The sequence below is a fragment of the Anser brachyrhynchus genome (genome assembly GCF_964034855.1).
Source record: "Anser brachyrhynchus genome assembly, chromosome: 17".
NCBI classification, from domain to species: Eukaryota; Metazoa; Chordata; class Aves; order Anseriformes; family Anatidae; genus Anser; species Anser brachyrhynchus.
The window spans coordinates 7,744,420-7,766,018 of NC_137710.1; the positions used below are offsets into that span (position 1 = coordinate 7,744,420).

Sequence of the window (21,599 nt, forward strand, 5' to 3'; positions counted from 1 at the left end):
TTTTCTAAAGAGCAAGAGTATTGGGTCTTTTACTATAATGATGAATTCCTTCAGGAAAAGAAGCTCAGTTCCAAATGTGAAGGGATTTCGAAAAGCTGGTAAAGCTGAGGAAATTCTGGTGTATGTTGTTCAGAAATGGCTGCAAAGGAGAAGACACGTGCTGGTTTTCGTGCCACTGTGCTGCTACATGCTCTTACATTCCAGCTGCATTTTTCTCCTTTTTTCTGTCCAACCCAACAGTGCATGAAGCAGCAGACTAGACTGGAGATAACTCAATTATAAAACATCATTTGACGAACAGTTAAAAACTCTCCTGAATGGAGCATCATCCTTGATTGCAATGGGGTTGAGATGATTATGTTATGAAATGGCATTTGATGCAGAACAAAGTGTTGCCACAGCAGTAAGTTCCAGCATCCAGCTCTAACAATAAGCCATCCCCAGATCCTTCCCGCAGAGGGCCAGGCTCTTTGTTTACAGTCAAAATGAGAATTGTGAGGCTGCAACCCCAGTTGGCTTCAGCGGGAGCTGCGGCACCTCGGCACGGCTGAGTCATGCCTCCAGCACGCCGTGACCCCGCTCCAAAAAGACACTGTCGGAGCAGAGCTGCTCCTTGGACGGAGTCAGCAATTCTCAGCAGCCAGCCAGACGGGGATATGTCCCTGGGGAAGCAAGGCACGGGGAGGGAGAGTTGTGCTGAGCTCTGCCACACCGCAGCACCCACTGCAAACGCCTCGAGTGGTTTCTGCAAACACACGCCCAGAGGTGAATCCTTCCTCCAACTTCACCATCGAGTGAGGGGTGCAAAAGCCCAGGGTGATACAGGTGTAGTGTTGCCTCCGTGTTTTCTGAAAGTCATTAATACATGAACTGATCCTTTCAGAGCACCTGTGGCATCTGTAGGTTCTCACTAGTTTACTTATTAATACAGCGCTGGGAGATAAGCAAGAGTTGCTATGATGCTCCCTCCAGGTGAGAAGGGCAGCCATGGGAATGGGAGGCTTCAGCCTCATGGTTTCCTGGGTCCAAGCTCTGTGGTCAGCCCCTAGACATCAGCTGCACTCCCGTGAGATGTCTTTGCACTACAGCAAGAGCATTTAAAGGCTTTTTCTTTTTCCCCCTGATTTTGGTTTGAAAATATCGAGCAATCCCACACGGCTACTTCTTTATTGACAGTCCGGATTTATCAAGCTTGTGAAATTCACCTGGATGTGAAATGCTGCAATTAGGCTCCACTAGTATGTGGGTTACTAATACGAAACCATTCCTATTTTTAATCCTGTTCCTTCCTACTTTTTCACATCACAGTGGCCCTAATCTTTGAATATTTATCCTGCGCACTCGTGTGGCGGTCAGGTCCCGCTGTGTGGCGTGGGAGCCCCGGTTCCCCTCCAGAGCCAACCCTCTGCAGCCCTGGTCAGAGCAAACCCCATCTGGCTAATTTATGAGCGTCACTAATGGGTCCCCAAGGGACCCCATCAGCAGTCTCATCCAGGACGCGATGGCTGTGACACAAACCTCCAGGGGAGGCAGAGGCGGGTTCTGGAAAGAAGCTGGGGAGGAGTGGGGCAGCGGGAACAGGAAAGCACGGGCTGTCCCTGGGGGCCACAGGAATTAAAATCCCTGCAGCCCCAGTTGTTCTGTCTCTCATGAACTCCGAACAAATGTCCCTGCATCGTCAGGGCAGAAATCCGCACAAATAAATTTGTGGCATGTTTTTCCTCTCCTATGTTTAATACCTACCCAGTTGATAAATAATTATTAAGCAATGATATAAGAGCTGCACTCTCAGAAAATTCAAGGAAAATGAATTCATCCAGCAAAAAACACCTTTGTGCAATAAAGACTGGAGAAAGTAAAATGAGATTGTGGGCTTTCTTTCCCCAGGCTTGGATATTGCTTTATCAATACAGTTCTGTCAATAAGCTGTGAACAAACGCAGGCCTTGTCAGATTTACTAACTAATCACAGAAAAGTGTTGGCAGGGCTTAAAGGATTGAGTGACCAGACATAGTAACTCATTTTAAGTGTTTCTGCTTGCTGCATTTTTTTTTCTTCTTTTTTTTCCTTTTCCACTCCCTACTTTTGCCCTCATAAGCAGGTAGGGCAGTGAATATCTTTACCTGGCTCCTTCTGTCAGGCAGAAAGGAAAATGTGCAAATTCCACAGATTTTGGTTCCTTGCGTGTCTTCAGCGTAGCGCTTGAGGCACAGCCACAGACATACGCAGATGCATAAATAATGTCACTCATTTGGTGCACCCAGATCTTTACAAACAAATACGTGTATTGTGCATGCGTACTGTCTGCATAAGCACGCTGCGTGGTAATTTTTAATTAAAGGTGCTCCACTGGAGTGATTTTCACCATCGGCTTTAGCAGAGCTGTTCATTTGGTCACTTGATAGCAGGTTTTCCTTTAGCTGGGAAGATGAAATGGGAACATTGGAAATGCTTTTTTTCTCTCCATAATTTCTGCCATGAATTCCTCTGTTTTTGCTGTTGCTTCCCTGCTGGCAGTTGCCATCTGTAGCAGTTTTAGTTCTGCCAGGAGGACTGGCAAGCAACTCCCTCCAGTGCCCGCATCAGTGATGCCTGGGTGCCAGCCCGGGCACCTCCGCGCATCCCCCAGCCGCACGCCGTGTCGCTTTGTGGACAAAACTGTGCTGCCGGCAGCAGGGATATTCGTCAGCCTGCCCCGGGAGCCCTCATGGAATGGGTGTTTTAAAGGAAATAGGTGCTTTAAAGCCCAGAGGTCGGGCTGCGTTCTTCCTCCACCCGCTTGCAGGCGCAGGGCATTGCACCGCAGTGCTGCTCACTTGCACAGCGAGCCTTGGCAGCACCTGGCTACAGCTCGAGGGAGGTTTGGGCCTAAAGTTGCAGTGAATTAAGTCAATAGCCCCTGCTAAGAAATCAAAGATCCTATAAGGAGGATCCTGTCTCTAAACGACTGGATTTTAGGTCCAAGGCATTAAACTTTGCAAGAGCGAGGTAAAGACAGAAAACACACTTCAAATACCACCTGGTTTTGAATAACAAATTGAAGACAGCGTGCTATTGTGAGAGGAGCAGATTCTCCAGTTTTTGATAAATGCAGGAAAAAAAAATCTTTACTACCAATTGAAAATAATTCCATTTGTGTGAAGGTTGTGATGGTTATTAACCTGCTGTTTTGTTGGCATGACTTGAAAGCCGGAGCCGATATTCTTTGTTTAGAGGCAAACTTTAGAGTACTTGCTGCACTGGAACAGATATATTTCTGTACATCTCTATGCACAAGACAGATGTTCGTGTGTAGACTTTGCTCCGTTTAAAGCACCCATTCTGTATTCCTGATGCCAGAGACTCTGCATCATCTGGAAAGAAGTCCAAACAAAGACACCTCGTAACTCAGCGCGGCTCTGGGAGGGTTCTGGCAGCTGGGAGATGCGCCGGGGTTATCGCAGCCACCATAAATATCTCGGGGGCCTGCGAGGAGCTTGGTGCAGTGGCTCGGCGTGCGCAGGGGCAGGCGGGAGCTGTCTCTGGTCGTATTTATGTGAGCTGGGGTAAGCAGGAGGGATATCAAAGGCAGTAGCTTGCCCTGCCTTTCCCCTCAGGTGGCACCAGCAGAGCATCGCTGCTGCGGTGCTGCTCTGGCAGTGGCAGAGCCCAGGGCTGCCCTCGATTTCTCTGCGCGTCACCACATGCACGTCTTCCTTGGTTGGTGCAATGACAGTGAAAATAAAGCAGCCCGTTATTTCTGAAGTTGAAAGAGCAACGTATGCAGAAGGGGTTGGGGTCTCCGGAAAGGCAGGGCTGGGTTTTTGTGGCTGTGGGTGAATTTGGCCCGGGGCCGAGCAGTTGCGGGTCTCACAGGATTCGTGTGCGTCAGGCCTGGATGTGGTCCTCTGCGCTCAGCTAAGCCCCGTGCTGGTGCATGGCCTCCAAAGGAGGCAGCGTGGCCGACCCCATCCCGCCCCCTGCACTTTTCTTCCTTCCAGCACCCCGGAGCCTCAGCTCCAGCCCTGTCTCACGGTCAGGCCTCTCCAGCCTGCCTTCCCGGCAGCCCAGGAGGCCCTGAGCCCAGCTACCTGCCGGCTCCTCCCGGAGCTCGCGGGGCTCGCGTTTCCCCTTGCTCCACGCCTCCTCCGAAGCGCAGCTGAGCAAGCGGCGTTCCCACAAACCTGCATTTGTGCGAGGGCCGTTTCGGTGGCTCGGGCTCAAGTGAAAGCCTCGGAGCCTCTCTCTCCCCCAGCTGTCAAGGAAACTCGAGGAGGCATTCAAATGAGAGACACATGGATGTTTATAATTCACAGTTTTGCCATTGTTGTCACCAGAGATTTGTTCTTCCTGCTTGGTGAGGGGAAAAAAGGAAGGATAAAATTGGTACCATAACATGGCCAGACATAACTTGTTTGAAAGATGGGCCTCCAATTATTTACTTAAGGAAATAGTGGGAGATTTATTAATAACCTCTGGCGACTTAAATAGCTCTAGTGATTTCCATGTGTGACCTGAGGCCTCAGCCTTCCTGGCTGATTAGACACGAAACTCAGCTAAAGAGCTGACCTGCTTGGTTTCAAGTGCTCTGCTGGGTAACTCCCAGATGTGCGGCCGAGGAAAAACAACGTCTGTCAGAGCCATTACGGAGCGCTGCGCTACAACAGATTTAATCTTACCTCTGATTTCAGAGGAAGCGGTGCGGTAGGAGGGCTGAAGCCGTAATGAACTCCTAACACAAAAAACTATTCTCTCCCATGCTTCTGAGAGCGAGCGCAAGTCCTCATCTATCACTGCCTGCGCCAGCCAGTCTCCGCCGCTGTTTGTGGATATGTCACTTGCAAAAAAAAGTTTTTTTTTTCTATTTTTAAATAAAATCCAGAATGCTGTACTTTTCTCTGGCCACTGCAGCATGCGTACCAGTATTTCCTGGGGCTGGTATCCATATTGCCGCTGGATGGTTTTGCCAGATGTTGCCTATATGAGATAGCTGGTGACCCCAAAATATCTCCTAGGCTTTACGTCACCGCAACAGGATCTGCTCCGTCTCTTTGTTTCTGTCTTAATAGAAGCTGCCATCGGTTCGAAACAAAACCTTTCTTAAAAGTCACCAAAGAACCCTCTTCCTGTCTTCCCATTGCCTCTCAATAAATAGGAGAAAAGTGTACTGCCAGGGGATAAGAAACAAAATTTGGAAGTGGGGAACGCCATCGCTGCCTGGACTTTTCTGGGGTCACCGCACTGATTTCGGATACTTTTGAGCTCAGTGTGGGTAACTTGTCATAGTTAGTCAGCGTGTTGCCGACTGATGGGCATGAGAAGAAATGTTAATGCTGTCACGTAAGGAATTTTCATGGGACTGAAAGACAAAAAGCAAATTAGGGAAAGACAACAGGAGCAGAAAAGGCTAGAATTGCAGTGCATTAGCATAGCCTAGCTCTGATTGAAATTAAGGAGGTGTTTAGTTACCAAATGGCTTCTGGTATCTGACCTGAAAACAACTAAGTCTGATGCTACAAATTGAATAAAATAACACTGAAAATAGTTTAGATCTACTTAAAGAACTTGATGCTTTGCTAGCATTCGTCTTGATGTCTGCATTCCAAATGGCACCAAAGCCATTTTGGTCCTGCTCATGCCTTCTTTTAATTTCTTAAAGCTCACCACTAATAGAAACTGAAAGAAACAAATGTTTGTGATGTCTATAGGTGGTAGCTTTAAAAAGGAAAATAGAGGCTTGTGTACTTCAGTGTGATTTATAAAGAAACCTAGAGGCTGAGTGGGGAAGTCAGGGAGTTTGTTTGTTCTGTAAATCTTTGTGATTTTCTGCTAGACATCCAGCCGTGCGTTGTCCAGCAGGCTCTTAGGGACCTGAGGAATTCATGAAATCACACATCCACAAGGGATCATCAGATGGAAAGCTTGAGAGGAGAAAATATTTCTATTTAAACTATTTTTAGTGTTATGTCTGCTGTTGGTAGTGATAGTTTTATTAAGGTTCAAGAGCTTACAGCACACATCTCCAAAGCTTATGACATAGGACCACGGACAAACCAGGCTTTCTGCTGTGAAGCCTCTTATGTTAGAAGAAGGGGTAAAAAAAATCTCGTTGGGTATATATACATATTGTTTTAAAAACATTTTGGAAGTTTTTTGTACAACTCAAGGTAATGAGAAAGGTACAAATGAACATTAAACCATTGAACTTAAATTATGCAAAACCCAGCATGGACATCTTTCTTTCTTTTTAAATCAGGTTAATATAGATTTATCTTGATCTTGATTTAGATTTAGCCAGACTCATATCAAATTTGATTTGAAACAACCAATGTAAGTTTGCCTGGCATTAGCAAACTTGGTTTTGTATTAAAAAAAAAAAAAATCCACTGGAAATTTGTGCATAGGCAGGATGTTATGGTGAATTAGGCTAACTAATTAGAGGTCTCTGGCTAACAGTTAACCAAGGATTTTTGTTTGTGATGTTTTCCTTACGTCTTGTGACAAACTTACACAGGTTAATTCCAAATCTGTGTCATGCTCTATAATTGAGCTACCAGGCTAAGGAACTCGATGCAGAACGTGTGCTATTTTGGGGCTCATAGAATAGGAAATTTAAGCTACATCTGGGTGCTTGTGATCTGGGACTCGGTTGCGTCTAGTAAGTAGATTTGCCCCACGTCATCAAATGTCGTGGGTCTCAGAAAACGTTTTGTCTTTCAGGGGAAGGAGGAGGTATCGTTTTTTAAATGAGGTCTTTCTCTCTGCCTTACCACAGCCTTTGGGGGATGAGGGAATGCATTTAGATCACATTTTTAAGCTTCACAGTGCTAGAAATTTATCATTTTCTGTTTCATCGAACACAAAGATTCTCACAGAATTACCCTTAGAGATGGGCTTCAAGAAAAGCACCAACAATCATAAGACTTAAGAATTGCACTGTAAATAAGTCTGAGAAGGAGCTCTGGAGCTCAGAGTTATGTCCCTGTAAGTCTGCGCTCTACTGAGGCAAACTCCTCCTGCATAAAATGCTGCAATAATTCTACTTTTGCAAGACATTTGGACACGGTGTTGTTTAAATTACTTGAAGGAATATGAGTGAAGTAACTCTGCTGAATATGTTCAGCTGTTTCATCAAAATTTGATTGAAAGAACAAAACAATAGTAGTACAGCTGCATTATACCAATAGGAATAAACAATTTATTCTGTTATGTTTAATATTTTGTTTGGATCTCCTTAAATGGGGGTGGCAAGAAGTGTGAGATACTTTGTTTGTCATTGAAATGATTACTCAGGCTTGTTTGTCATTGAAAATCATGGAAAACTTTTCAAGATGTGAAAAAGCAGCACGTTACCGAATTCCCTGCTTTGCAACAAATTTTAGAGCTTTGTTTGGATTCAAACGGTTCAGAGAGCATAGGAAGTACCTCTGGGGTCAGTCTGTCTAGCACAGAAATCCCTGCTCCAGCAGTGGTCAACAGGAGATGCTCAGGAAAGTCTGTAAGAGGCAGGATTGTGCGGGGCGAGCCTCTCCCCGCTCTTATCCTCCCCGCGTCTGGCAATCGGCAGCTTAGGAACTTCCTGAGCCAGAGGTCGGATCCAGACCATTGTGTTTAATTGCCACTGGTGGACTTATCCCCCGTGAATTTGTCTAATCTTTTTTGAACTCATTTATATTTTTGGCCTCTGCAACATCCTGTGGTAGTGAATTCCACAATTTAATGACATGTCATGTGGAAAAACTGCTTCCTTGTGCTCGCTGTAAAAAGTTTACAGGTTTCATTCAGCAAAACTGATTTCAGTTCAAGCTAAGCATCGAAATGAAGTACTTCTCTGAACTGAGGGCCTGATTCAAAGCTCGCTGAAGTCAGGAGGAAACTCTGCATTATTTTTTTTTGCAGAATTAAAAGTATTTTTAGTCTCCAGACTTGTTTTATGCTAGCAACATATTTTTCTGTCACTCAGGCAAATTATGTGAAAGAATTTGGTCATACCACTCAGAGGATGGATTTGTGGCTCTTGCAGTTAATTCAGTTTGCTGTTATTGATGGTGTTAGTAGTAAAAACCCGCTAATACTCAGCCTAGGAGCAGAGTGATAGCCAACATATGGCGCTACGTGGAGTCCATGAGTTTCCTCAAAATTTCACTGATAGCAAAAAGCATTTGTGCTGGAAGTAGGCTCATGTTCTTTGCAGCAGAGTATGTTTTGCTTTGTATTGACCACCCCAGACAAGCACATTGCATTGGCTCGCTCCCATTCTTGGTGACTTCAAGAGTTCAGTCAACCAAGAATTGGCCCAAGAACTTCGGGGCTGGAGAGGGAGCAGATCTGGAGGCTGTCGTAGAGAAAGGAGTGCACTTCTGTGTCCTCCATGTCATCTTCGAGGAAAAGCCAGGCAGGGGAAGCACAAAGAATAACCAAACTAATGCAGCGACCTGAAGTCAAGGCAGGACCACGGCCTGGTGGGAACGGCCCGAGGCTCCCTGAGATCTCCGCTGGTCCTGCAGGTGTGTTAACGCGGGCACCAAAAGCTAAGCACCAAAATCCATTCCTGAGTTTTCAGTTTGTCTTGATTTCCAGAGCTCCTTATCTGGTATTGACTTAGGTATCTAATGACCCAATTCATCAAGTAGTTTAAGCATGTAGCTAATTTTAATCAAGTACGTAATCCCACGTTTAGTTGGGCACACGTGGAAGTATCGTGCTGAATGAAAAACTGCGTATAAAGCCCAATTTAAGGCAAACCCCTGCTTGAGTATGTTCCCTTTGTTCTTTGTGAGAAAAAGGAGTATTTTAGTAAGGAGACATTTCCAGGGCAGCCAGCAGAGCCTGAGTGCAGAGCCAGAAAGCAGCAGGTGAGTGCTTCCCCTCCAAGCGCCGTCGGTGCCGCACGGTGGCTGAGCCCCCGCCGAGCTCCTCCTCATCTACTGACCCTCGCCTCCCTGACATCCATTCCCCTCACCTAACAATGACAAATGGAGTTATAATATTGGTTGTTGAACCATAAGCTGTAGATAAATGTGCTTCTGAGAACCACCATTAAGTCCCTAAATGGATTATATATATTTGGTTTAGAAACCTAATATTTAATATTAGTGTACTCTCCAGCGGTTGGCTTTATTTCTCTTGATAATCTATTCCCACTCCATTTCCTTTTAGATTTCTAACCTCATTAAACCTTTCATATCACAGTTATTTTCTGTTCTAAACAAAATTAAAGACACACCATCCCCAGGTTTTAAGAGTCTAATTTTACTCCCGAACTGGAGAAAACACAGAGATAAACATTCTTTTCAGTGATGAATTTTAAAACCGCTTTACGAGTCAGCTGGAATTGCTAACCATATTGAGGATTGTAAAAGTCTGTGAAAGGCAGCATAATAAATGATGCTTGAAATGGCATTTGTTGTATGGGAGTTCAGATGCTTACATGGTATCTTTCCCTTCTTGGTTTTGTGTAAAATGTGAGGATGTATTTCACGTTGTACAGTACCTTAAGAATTTATAACGTTTCATTTCTGGTCTGATTGTCTGCAAAGAATCTCAGTTACCAGCAGGGGTTCCTTAAATTCACATGGCCAGGAGAAAGCGCTATCTGTGTAATACTCTGCTCCCAGTGTGCACATTAAACTGGTTTTTCTTGATCGAGGACACATTTCTTCCTTATCATCAGGCACTTCGGCACATTGCTTGTTCTGATATATATATAAGTATTGCACTCAGCCTTACTAGACATGTTAAAATAGTGTTTGACCATTCTTCTTGTTACACAATGCCATGGCCTCTACAGTGGCTGGTTTAAGGAAAAATGCAATATGTGTGGTGTTGAAAAGCAATTTGCAGGCTAGAAGGAGCTTGAAATTATATCCCACATTTGTCCAGATCCATGTATCTTTCCCACGTTTTCCTGTAGGGCCCATGTTATTTCTGCTAATTATCGAGTATCTTTGTCATTAAATCAGGACTACGCACTTTGTAGCCTGTCTGCTGCTTCTCCTTCCCCTTCCTCCAGAGCCGTGTGGCTGCGTTACGGTGTCACATCGGTGGTGACATTGCCATCACAGCTGACGGTGACCTCATAAAGGACAGGACCACGACCTGAGCACAGGGCTGGGCTGCGGGCAGGCAGAACGGGCTTCCGCAGGGAGAAAACTCGTCAGCGACGGCACAGCACCCATTTTGCAGGTTAAGGGAAATCTTTCTGTGAAGTAGCTAAATACAATCCCGCTGCCTTCTTTTAACTGGGAATCTCTGTTGGCGGCCTTATGTATGTGGTGGCTGCAGCAGTAGTTTCCACAGTTTTTGTTACTTCTAATTTCAGGTCCAAGACCTGTAGTTTGAACAAGCTGTGCATCCTAAAAAAACTGAGGTTCCCTTCACCTTGCTGCAGGGGAGATGCTGTTATCTTCCATCCCTCTGCTGCAGGCTTGAGACAGGGGCAGGGAGCCCAGGACACTTCGGTTGCACATCAATAGCCAGAATTACCTCCAGCGGTTCCTGGCTCCCTGTCCTTTGCTCATCTGTTAGTCTATAAGGTGAGAGCTAACGTTTTAGGGATTTAAAATCAAGAGACAGGGGTCTCAGCAATTTGCCGAAGCTCTCACCATGCCACAGGAGCAGGCCCTGTGACAATAGGCATTTGTTTGACAAGGGAAAAATGATAGTGAAAATTGGCTGAGCAGTTTCTGATCACTGAAGTCCCTGCTGATAGCTTTGTGCTACTCTTGTTCAAATTCGCAGTCAGAAACAGCATGGTGCTAATCGCTGAGAAGTTCTGGGAGAAGGCTGGTCAGCAGGGTGCTTACATGAAGAGTGATGTGCTGAAATGATAGGGAAATAGGTCTTTATCCTGACCTTTTTCCTCTCCCTTCCAATTGTGTGGAGCAGTTAACGATGACCAGAAGCTTCCCTGGCAAGCTGTGGCTAGCAGTTTTGCTAATTTACATTTCTTTCCAAGGGTTCAGCATCATTGTCTTTAATAGGATGCTCTTGTTAAGGACTTGGTTGTGGGTGTTTATGACGTCCCCACATTTATGTTCTCCTTCTGTTTTCTTTCACCATACACGAGGACAATGTCCTTGAGTGCACTGTGTTGCAAGAGGATGCATTATTACGAGTCTATTTTAAGCCGGTTTCCATCAGGTTTATTACACCCTGTGAATTCATCACATTTCTGCTCACCTGCGTTAGCTGCGTGTGACAGCGTTACCGTCCTCCTTGCAAAGGGCAGGAGCGGGTGGCGGAGCTGCTCTGTTTCAGGTTCTAATGGCTGCTTATTTCAGACAGTTTTATCTTCACCCACCCATAGCAATCACCTCCATTACATCCATTCTGGACTCCGCCAACGAACAAATCGATGCGCCCCTGACAGTCGGAGATTGCGCGAGTGCATGGGAATCCTGAGGAATCAATCGCACCCAGGTGCATCTGAGGGGATTAGTGGTTTTCCCCGGGGAGAAGCAGCTGGCAATATTGGCCCCTGACTCAGCAGCTTCCTTCCAATTTCCCATTTCAGAAATAGAGCAGCAGGCTCTAAATCTTCCGTGCCTGAGCGCAGAGTGGAGAGCCCAATGCAAAGTTACATTTCACTTGGTACTGACAGATGGAAAGCCGTAATAATGTCCCTTTCTGCCCGATGAGCGATGGGTTCCCACGGCGCAATACAGATCTGGAGCGTGGCTGCAGAGGCGCAGGCGATGCCAGGAGCTGGCTGCTCCTGGGAGAGCCGCTCTCCTCTGTGGACACCACACTTTCGGGGGGGTCTGGGGGCTGCTGCAGAGGGGGTGCCCACCACAGCGCCTGGGGGACGATGATCGGTGTACACAGGTAGAAATCGGTTCTTGTGTTCAAACTGCACCAGTACCAAATTGACACCAGGCTCATCAATTTGGGGTTCTTTGCTCTGAATTAGAGCAATTTAAAACAGGCATTGTTTAAAGCCTAGGTGGGATAGTTGCAACCCGTTTCATAGCGGGTTTGTCTCAGATTGTCTGCAAATCCTTTTTTGTACCCCAAAAATGCTGCAGATTGAAGCAGGCAATGGGAGTGAAAGCCTTCAAGGTAATGTGTCTAGGATAGATTTTGTGTTGTTAGGAGGTCGGGGTGAGCAAGCCTGCTTCTACTCCATTGCACAGGTGAAGGAGACAACGGGGTTTTAGATGCAGTGTTGGTACTTGCCACAAATATTAAATTTACTCATAGGAGTTTAGATGGCACAACCGAATAAATCATCAAGATGGAAGAGGCAGATCCTTAGGACCATAAAATAGTGATAATCCTATACTGTAATGTTAATGAGCCTGAGTTTCTCAGGCTTGCCATATGCAACCTCCCTGTTGGCTTTAGTAGACACCACCATATGTGTAGAGGTCCAGATTCCAGCATTTTTCCATTTCCCCCGATGGAAGAGACTCCTTTGTGCAGAGAAAATCTGCGAGTTTGCCTGTAGGTCAAAATAAAAAATAAAAAAAATCCATCAAAGGAGCAAGTTTCCTTCCCTTTGAGCTCACTGGTGCTCTCAGAAGCTCCTCTCATTTACATCCAACATGCCAAGTCAACTCGCGGTGCTCCTGCCTCTCAGTGTGCCGTAGACACTCAGCATGCCTCGGACTGACTCCGCGAGTTGGGAGCAGATGTTGGCTCCGTGACAGGTCTGTGTCAGCAGCGTGTTTTGATAAGAGCAGACTATTCCCAGCTGGTTTCTGAAGAGTTTTTCTCTTTTCCTCTCTTTCCTCCTCTTGCTTTGAGCCCCTCTCCATCAGCCTCAGAGCACACATTCCGAAAAGATGTGCCCAGCTCTTTTCTTGATGCTGTTTAATTTGTTGCATCACTCGTGTTTCAAGGCTTTTTTAAAACGTTGTCCTTCACACAGTTGGGAATCCCCCAAATTCAACTTTTCCTTCACTAATTAATTTCCACGGAAGGAAGGTCTGCGTTTCTTCCCGTCTGGAAAGAGCGCGGAGAGCTGCAATCCCTGCTTAATGTAGCTCTGCCACCAGAAACCCAATAAAAAGCCAGATTTAACCCAGTTAGCTACATCCATGCCGGGAGCTCTCGGCCACCAGCCCAGGGCTGAGCTTTGGTATCGCTCACCTGGCCGTGCTGGGGGAGATGGGCACGGCTGCGCCCAGGGAGCGTCTGCGGTGGGGATCACGTCCAAACGGGAAGGTGTTCTCTGCCGGGAGCCCACAGTGTGGCTGTCTGTCAGTGTCTTACTGGCCTCCAAGTAAAGGCAGAAGAGGAGGAAGCTTGTGATGTCTCCCTAGATTAAATGTGGGAACTGAAGTTCACCCACCTCTCTTATCTTCCATCAGATTCAGTGCTAGATTAGTGTTAGGAGACTGCTAAATGGCTTGGGATAATTTTTTATTCCACCTCCGCCTTCATACATCTGCTTACCTGGTTAGTTGTGGTTGAAAAATCCTGCAATCCCTTGTTTTAAATATATATGACATTTCTGCAGCCTTGTCAGCAGGGCAGGAGCTCTCTCCGGGCCCACGTTCGGCGAGGATGCTTCAGAAACAGATCAACTGCGACTCCCCCCAGCCAGCTTCCAGATGAGTTAATGAAGCAGTGTGTGGCTGCGAACTGGTTACTTGACCTCTTCACACCGTAAATCCAGCCACCTAGAAAACTGGGGAGAAAGCAGAACCCGTGGACTTGCAGACAAGCCATGTCTGCCGTGTCCTCCTGGGGAACTGGGAGCCTGCAGGAGCCGCCGTGGCACAAGTCGTTAGCGCTCCTTCCTCGCCAGGAGCCTGTACGACCTGGTTGTTTGCTCGCCTGCTTTCTCCTCCGGCCTTGAACTCCCTGCAGCAGTTTCCAGGCAAACAGCAGGTTTGGGGACCGTGCTGTAATGGGAAACCTCCGTTTCCCTTTTAACCAGGTCTTCAACCCTGCAAAACAATCAGCCCTTCCCTTCCCGTGGAGAGGCCGCGGTATCTAATCAGGTTTCACTCCTTTGTTGTATCTATTGATCCTCGGCACTGTAAGATGCAAATTGCCATGCCTGACAGGATTCAGGGTGTTTTATCATCAATGGAGAGTAATTATCCTTGGCTGCACCAATATTGGATTGTTAAGCCCCAGGATAATGCACAAGGTAAAGACATTTAGAAGGCAGTCCACCTTGGGGATTTGTGTAAATGTGATGGATAGAGTGAGAGGAGGATAGCTGAATTACAGCCCGCAGGGACTGGCAGCTGCATGGGGGGGTAGCCCTGATAATCCTTGCAGCAGAGATAGCGCTGCGTTTGGTATTGAGACACAAAGTGCATCCAAAGCTGTAAGTTTTTCTTTCTGTTTAATCCTTGTAATGTGTATATGCTGAAGAAGAAAACATATGCAAGATCTTGAATGGATTCTGTGCGTTTGCAAGACTAGCCAAGTGACTTCTTCTGTTCGTTTATTTTTCTAGCAATAATTCAGGCTTTTCTTGTGAGCATATTTCAGAGGCATGAGGGTTTTGGGTGCTTATTTCTTTGTGGATTCCAGTTCAATACTAAGAGCAGAATTATAAATGAATAAGTAGCAGCTACTTTTCTTTTTTGAACGTATCTGGTTAACCATTGCATATTCTGCTGGATAAAGCAGTTAAGCTGCCTTAGCTGTGGGGAGAAAACGTGTCAACAGAGATGCCATGTTAGCTGCCTAATCCTCGACTGATAGTAGCAAACCTGAAAGTAGACTCATGGAAGAAAATCTCTTTCTCCAGAGTTATCCCTGTGAGCTGGGTCTTATACCTGTCACTTCCTTCTTTAAATCAGCCCATTTCTGCAGTTGCAAAATAAACAAGACAGAGATAGAAAAAGGAGTGTTGGTGCCTGAGAACTCCCGCTGTGATTAATGTTGAAGGTAGTTTCCAAAGACCATCAGGCTCCAGGTATGACACTAAACTTGCAAGCTGCAAGTTTCTATTAACATTTTTTAGTGTTTTTAGTTGCAGTTCCCTTGTCAAGCATTTCCTTGTGTTTGACCAAGGCCATGGCTAAGATCAGCCAACTTGCTTGGCATGCAAAGCATGCTTTGCTCTCGTTGAAGCTTCTAAGGACACTGAGGAGTAAATGCCAACAACTGCAGTAAACAGCCCGTGCTTTACCAGCACTGTGCCAGACCTTGCGGCTACGTGCAGCTTCGTGCTGGCAGCGGTGCCCTGTGCTGCCTCGGAGGTGTTCAGGGCCCTGTGCTCCACGGGCATTTTCCTGACAGTCTTCACGAGCACACCGGGCTGCTTCATCTCACACGTTATTACCAACGTGTGCAGCAAGCTCCATACCTCCAAACAAGCAGGAGAGGGTTTTGCTCCACAGTCAATTTTAACCGCAGTTTTGAAATTGGAGAAAATTGAGAAAGATTAAGAAAATTGTCTCACATACCCACGCTGTTTGTCATGTTTTAAAAAGGGAGTGAGGCTCGCAGAGCTCTGCGTTGCCAAGTCCCAAACACACCGCGTGGGGAGGCGAGTCCGGTGGAAGCCGTGTAAGGGGAGGAATCCGTGCTGTTCCCTTTCTTCTGCCTGTCAAAACAACCCCCCGGCAGCCAGGAGGAGCGCCTGTCGATGAAGAAAAGCAATCAGCAGGAGCTGCTGCTAGGTTTGGCTTCTCCCCCTGCCCTCGGCTGCAGGGGCAGCCCACGGCGTTAGGGTGCCCTCCAGGGCCGAATGCGCGGCCGGGGAGGTGGCTCCTGCCCTGTGGGGTCGCAATCCTGTTGTCGGCTCCCACTTCACCCCATGTTTTCCCCACGAGGATGCAGATCCCAAAGCCCTGCCCGGGACAGGCATGTGTTCCTTCACTCGAGCCCGTTGGACATGGGTGGCCTCGAGTAGAAGCATTCACCGATTTCACTGCGTGCCCGATGGGTTTCTGCCCATGCTGCAAGGGAACGATGGACCTGCTCCAAGCTGCCAGATCCATGGCTGATTTCAGGAAGTGCCCAAGCACGTAGGACTTTGTCTTTGGGGCAATATGGCAAGTTCTCTCCTCCCCACAGTCCCTCCTTTTTTCCAAGCAGCAGCTCAAACCCATGCGGTTCTGCAAGGGAAATTAGCCGTGTCCCTCAGAACTCCCCGGGCTCCAGAGAAGCAGGTTTCTGGCTGGGTCAGAGGCTTCCTCTGCTGTGCTAATCCACGGCTCTCGGTGAGGACACAGAAGTAGGCCCACACTGAGGTTTCCAAAGATGATCCAAAGACAAAATTCCAGACACAACAATCCTGGAATTTGGGGGACTCAAGCTCTAGACCCCCAGGGTCTGAATATTCATCTGCAGGGCCTGAATCTTAATTAGAGCAAGGCAAAACCCACGTGAGCGGAGTGTTTCAGCCCTTGGATGGGAGGAGGCTCTGGCCCAGAACCACAGCTCACAGCTGAGCCCTCTCGCGTCCCGTGGCATTGAACCACAGCGCAAAGAGCGCGTAACGCCGCTGCTGGTACGGACCTTCTGGGTGCAGCACACGGGAGTGGGGAATCACGAATACCGCATGGCATGTGTGTTAAAATAAAAACATGCGTGCACGCATGGCTGTATTTGCTGTCTTCCACACGAAAGTAGTTTTTTTTTTTTTTATTGGGAAAATTGTTAGATTTGATGGCGGTATGTAATTAGTAGTTTGCCAGCAATAATTACAGGGCTGTGCTCCAGAATAAATGATGTAGCATTCCTGTGCATATAATATGGTATACCACAAAATAGGAGTTGGAAAATTGCAACATTGCTGGATCATCATATATCTGACATGTTGAAGGGGTTTCTTTTGCTCTGATAGTTTATGAAAAATTGTAAGTATGGTGCACTGTGAACCAAAAGACTTTCTTTGTTAAATTAACCACAATTGCAACCACAAATTATGGCTTCACAAACTATAGATTTAAGACTGACTTTTCATAAATAGAGTTTCTTTGTGTTTTAACAAAACATACATAAAAGAATGGAGCTGTACAATGATGCCAAAGTAGCACTTTCAAAATCATCAGCCCATTCAAGCCTTTGGAATACAATCATAATATTTGTTTAAAGTTTAATAGCCAGAAAGGGAATTTACAGAAAACCCATGAGCTTAAGACAGTTCTGATAAAATTTCAGAGTGCCTTAATGAAATAACATCAAGATAGTGACCTTAAAAAGACAGGTTTGTATACATTTGAAACATCTGTTGTCATTTCAATAAATACATTAGTCACTAAATGACTAGTATCTAAGGTTCTGCAAAATGAAACATGACAGAAGTATCCTTACATGGATTATTTTTTTTATACCTATATAGTGTGTCCATACTTGTGAAGGACCCAAATCTTTCAAAGTAGGAATTATGCTAGTTACTACCAAAGGTAAATTTGCCCAAAAAGAGTTTTCTCCAATACTGGATGATTGCCACAGACTTCTCCAAGTTTTAAAATATCCTACAGATTATTGGCATGCTCATTTCAATTTTGAAAGGCATACTTTTGGCAGCAGTAAACTAAGGAGGGCCATGTGTTAACATCCTGGTTTAGCAATATGTATTCCCACATGCTAAGCCCTCGTACAAATGCAGTTTTTATTGCTGTTGACTTCAAACAAAGATGCTTTGACATCTAAAGTTGTATATGTTACAGATGCGATGCCTAACCATACTCATGCTGTATATTTTAGGATGAGCTGGCTGTGGTCCCAATTATACAGTCAAGTATAAACACTCCTAGGATACAGGCCCCCATACGGAGAGTCACTTAGCTTTGTTGTGCTGTGTAGTACTGCACTGTAACATCTTGCGTGGCTGATATTTTGTACTCCGGCTCATTTGCACGTTGTTGCTTAACATAATATATAAATAACATATAGGAGCAGGCAGCATCACTCGTCTCCTGACTTTGAACGTGGAACAAGTATCTTCGATGCATGGCTTTGTTGCTCCTGATCCCCAGCCCGAGTCTCCTGTCCGGGTTAGCAGACTCTCCACTTCTCTTGTGATATTTTCTCATCGTAAGCTAACAGAGAGAAGGAGGGTAATAACCTAGTTAGGAAGCATTTCTAAAAAAGTGTATTTATTGGCCAAAGTCTTTTGTGCGGTAGGTGGCACTTGGCTGTTCAGCTTCACAGCAATAGGTTCATTTTCTGGGAAAAACCTTTGAAAGTTGTGTGAATCTCTCTTCTTCTGCCACCATCCTCAGAAGGAAACCAGCATTCTGTTGGTCTTCTGCACCCATCCTCACTGGAAAACCAAGCCGGTAAGGGCCAGCTGGGGCTATTTTCTTCTGCCTTCATACAAGCTCCGGGTTTTGTCCTGGCAGCTCCAACAGCTGGGTGCTTGGGCTCGGAGGCAGTAGCGCACCCACTCCCACAGGGATCCATTCACTGCCTGTTTGGTTTAGACCTCACCATCAGCAGAAAAACAAAAACGGACCAAAAGCCTCACCACTCCTCCCATTTCATCCAGGAGCAGGCGGGCAGGCGCAGCAGCAGCCCCTCACCTCCCAGCAGCGTCCTCCTCATGCCTGTTTGCAGGCTGCTCGCAGAAGGGCGTGCAGGGCACCGGTTCGTGGGGACCTGGGGGCCCCTGTGCTGGTGACCACAGCTGGCAGGAGACCAAAACGCAGATCTTGCCCTGTGGCATGTAAGCATAGGGCTGAAACATCCATGGACAGGTCTCCTCGTGCTCGTGCTCTTCAGAGGTAACCAGGTTTGCGCTTTAGGTTTTCACTCCTGGAGCCGCCGGTGTGTGCAGGAGTTCTTGTAAAAATAATAATTAGGTGTAAATATTTTGCATCTAATTCGAAAGGTTACTTCAAAGAAGCGTTTCTTCATATGGCTGGGGATCTTTTCTTCTGTTGAAATACACATTCATGAGTGAAGTGCTGCAATTACAAGGATGTTTAGAGAATCACAAAGGTATTTATTCTTGTCCTGGCTAGTTTATAGTAGCAAAATTGCAAGTGGAAAGGCTAAGAAAATGTATTCTAAAAACAAATGTGTAATTGTTTTGTTGAGAGTTAGAGTCAACAGTGTTTATTCATGAGGCTTCGCTGCCCCAGGCGAGAGCAATCAGACTGGAGGTACCACCTCCTGTATCCTTGTTCTCTTTAATTGGAGCCATAGCCTTGGATGCCCTGAGGCGAAGGGCCGGCTCTAACTGTATTCTGTTCGCTTTATGAACATTTGAAAGCGCAGTGGAAAAAAACATTCTTTTGTTTAGACGGTTTCAGGCTTTCCCTCCCTTTTCTGCTTAGCGAGTGAAAATTGTATGTCAAAATTAAGCTCTCGAGCTGCTATAGATTTGGCGAGTAACGCGATACCCCGGCGGCCACGTCGTCGCACGGCGTGCGTCCGTTTTCGGGCCCGGGAGAGGAGCTGGGGGCGGCCGGGGAGCAGAGGGATGCCGAGCTGCAGCCGAGCTCCTGCTCCGCGCGCCGGGACCCTCGGCAGCGGCAGCTCCAGGTGCCTCGCAGGCAGGCTGCCGCCCCGCGCTCCCCCGCTGCGCTCCCTTCTCCCGGCACGCGCATTCTTTTAAAGCAAATCCGAGCATATTTTAACAGTTTCACTGCAAATTCCCGTGCCGCTTCCCTTCTATTTTTAGGGCCTGGTGAGGGTACCTAGCGCATTTACCAGCCTAGAGACAGATTCAATAAAAGATTCAATAAAACTTCTCTCCAGCTTCCTCCCAGCAGAAGCCCAGGTGGGGGCACACAGAGCAGGAGGCGGCTGGCATCTCTTATTGAATCTAGCCCTGAGTTTTTCCTAGCTCTTCCTGAGTGTTTTTCTACTCTCTCCCCTGTAAAACCCTGATTTCCTCATGACATCTTTATGCAACACCACGGCTAAGTGCTTTCTCCTTCCATGGTGAGGGCTGCTAGTCGCGAAATGCTTGAAGCTTTTAGCTCCGAAAGGAGAAGCGTGGTCTGGCGCTGGGTGGGGGAAGAGCCCTCCGTGCAATCGCACGCGCTGGCTGCGCCTGGTCCAGTCGTGTCTCAGGGGAGGGTTTCCACGTGGGGCAGATGCCGCTTGCACAGCCGGTGGCTGTGACGCTGCAGCCCGGAGTCAGAGCCAGGGGAAGCCAACAGCCCCAGCGAGCACCTGGAAGAGATCAGGCAGGCTCGGCCTGCAGTCCCTCGTCTGCTCCGGGCCGGCTGCACGCAAGGTGTTTGTGGTCAGCGTCTCCGCATGAGGAGAAAACAAAAGTGCTCCCCATCCGGGCTTCGTTTTCACGTCGTACCACTGGGATGCCTGGCCCTGCTCTGGGAGGAAAGTTTAAGCATGCACCGCTGATGTGCGTCGCCTTGTTTTGTACATCCCCAATTTCTCAGCTGCCATCCAGAGCCAAGAAATTCCCCACATAAACCTCCGGGATGGCACCCTGCGTGCACCCCGTGGCCACCGGCCCCTGCCTCTTTGCAGGGCTGCCACTGATGCAGCTTTGCATTTCTTCCGGCCGCTTCAAGGCACCTTTGGTTTACCAGGTTCACTTTCCTAGGCTCTCACGCCAGTTGTATCTCCCCGGCAGCAAATACCAAGGCTTCAAAAGGCGTCTGTTTATTCACTTATTTCATGCGGCTGGCGAGGTTGAAGAGCTATCCCTGGATGATATTGATTCTAGCGAGGAGTATGTCATAGCTCTGGAGACTTTATCTAAATAATCACATGCTTACACACGTGCTTTTCAGAGTGCCGTTTTCAGATTGGAGTTATTAGATTTCAACTTCTGGACTTCTTAGGAAAACACCTCCCCCGAACCGGGGCTCACTGCCCCGTATCCAGGGCTGCGCGGCCGCCTGGGTGAGCGGCCGATTCCCACTGAGCCGGGGGGTGCTGCGCGCAGGGACAGCGGGGTCCGGGGCTTTCTCACCAGGAATATTTGTTTAAATGCAGCAAGTCCTTTCTCCAGCATCTTCTTCGCAAAATGTGGAGGGGTGAGCCTTTTGATGTTTGTATTTACAGTGTTTTCACATCTGGATGTCATTTGTGACACAGCCTCTCCTCCTTTTTCTATCCCCGTGTCTTCCTGTAAAATCCGTTCTGAACATACGAGCTCATGTGGCTTTAATGTGTAGTAGTCGGCCAATGTATTTAGCAGGCCTGTAGCAGGCCAATAAAGAGGTACCTTGGGTCACGCTGTGCACTCTTGTAAATTTATCCCGAATTAACCCTGACTGGCATCCAGCTCCCCCGCTGCAGATACACATGTGCGCTCCCTCCAGCCGGTTCACGAGAAGCGGTGCCGTAAATCCACGAACCCCGGTGACCCGGGCTCTGTGCCGAGGGCTTGGGGACGCCCGTGCTGCAGGGCCCGGCGAGCCGTGGCGGTGGCCGGCCCGTCTCCCACAGGGAGCCCGGCGCCGTGCTGCCGTGGAAGGGCAGCTCCATCCCCGCGTGCTCGCACAGAAATCCTCCGGGTGTTGCAAGAGGTGGCGTTCTCCCGGGACATACGGCCTCCGGTGCAAATCCCGCGTGGGGCTCTCGGTCCGCGAAAGCGGCTTGAACATCCTCGTCCAACAGGTTTCTTCGGGGCTTGCGTTAATGCGGCTCCCTCCTTTAAAATGCAAACGCGGGCATGGCAGAGCAGGCTCCCTCACTGCCTTTACGTGCGGAGGAGCGCAGGGGAAGGCGATCAGTCAGAGCAGAGCAGCCGGCGCGTCGCTGCAGTCCTGCAGTCA

At 47.5% G+C, this 21,599-nt stretch overlaps 1 protein-coding gene and 1 long non-coding RNA gene across 26 annotated transcripts in view; one reads left to right on the top strand and one right to left on the bottom strand.

Annotated features, from left to right (window-relative positions):
• Positions 1–21,599, top strand: part of FBRSL1 (fibrosin like 1) — a 518,655-nt gene that overhangs the window by 388,288 nt on the left and 108,768 nt on the right. The window lies entirely within an intron of this gene.
• Positions 1–21,599, bottom strand: part of LOC308179180 — a 63,562-nt gene that overhangs the window by 40,659 nt on the left and 1,304 nt on the right. Inside the window, exon 2 of the long non-coding RNA XR_013940205.1 lies at positions 1–21,590. This exon is cut by the window's left edge and continues 40,659 nt beyond it. This is a non-coding gene — a long non-coding RNA (uncharacterized lncRNA). The remainder of the gene's footprint in view (positions 21,591–21,599) is intronic.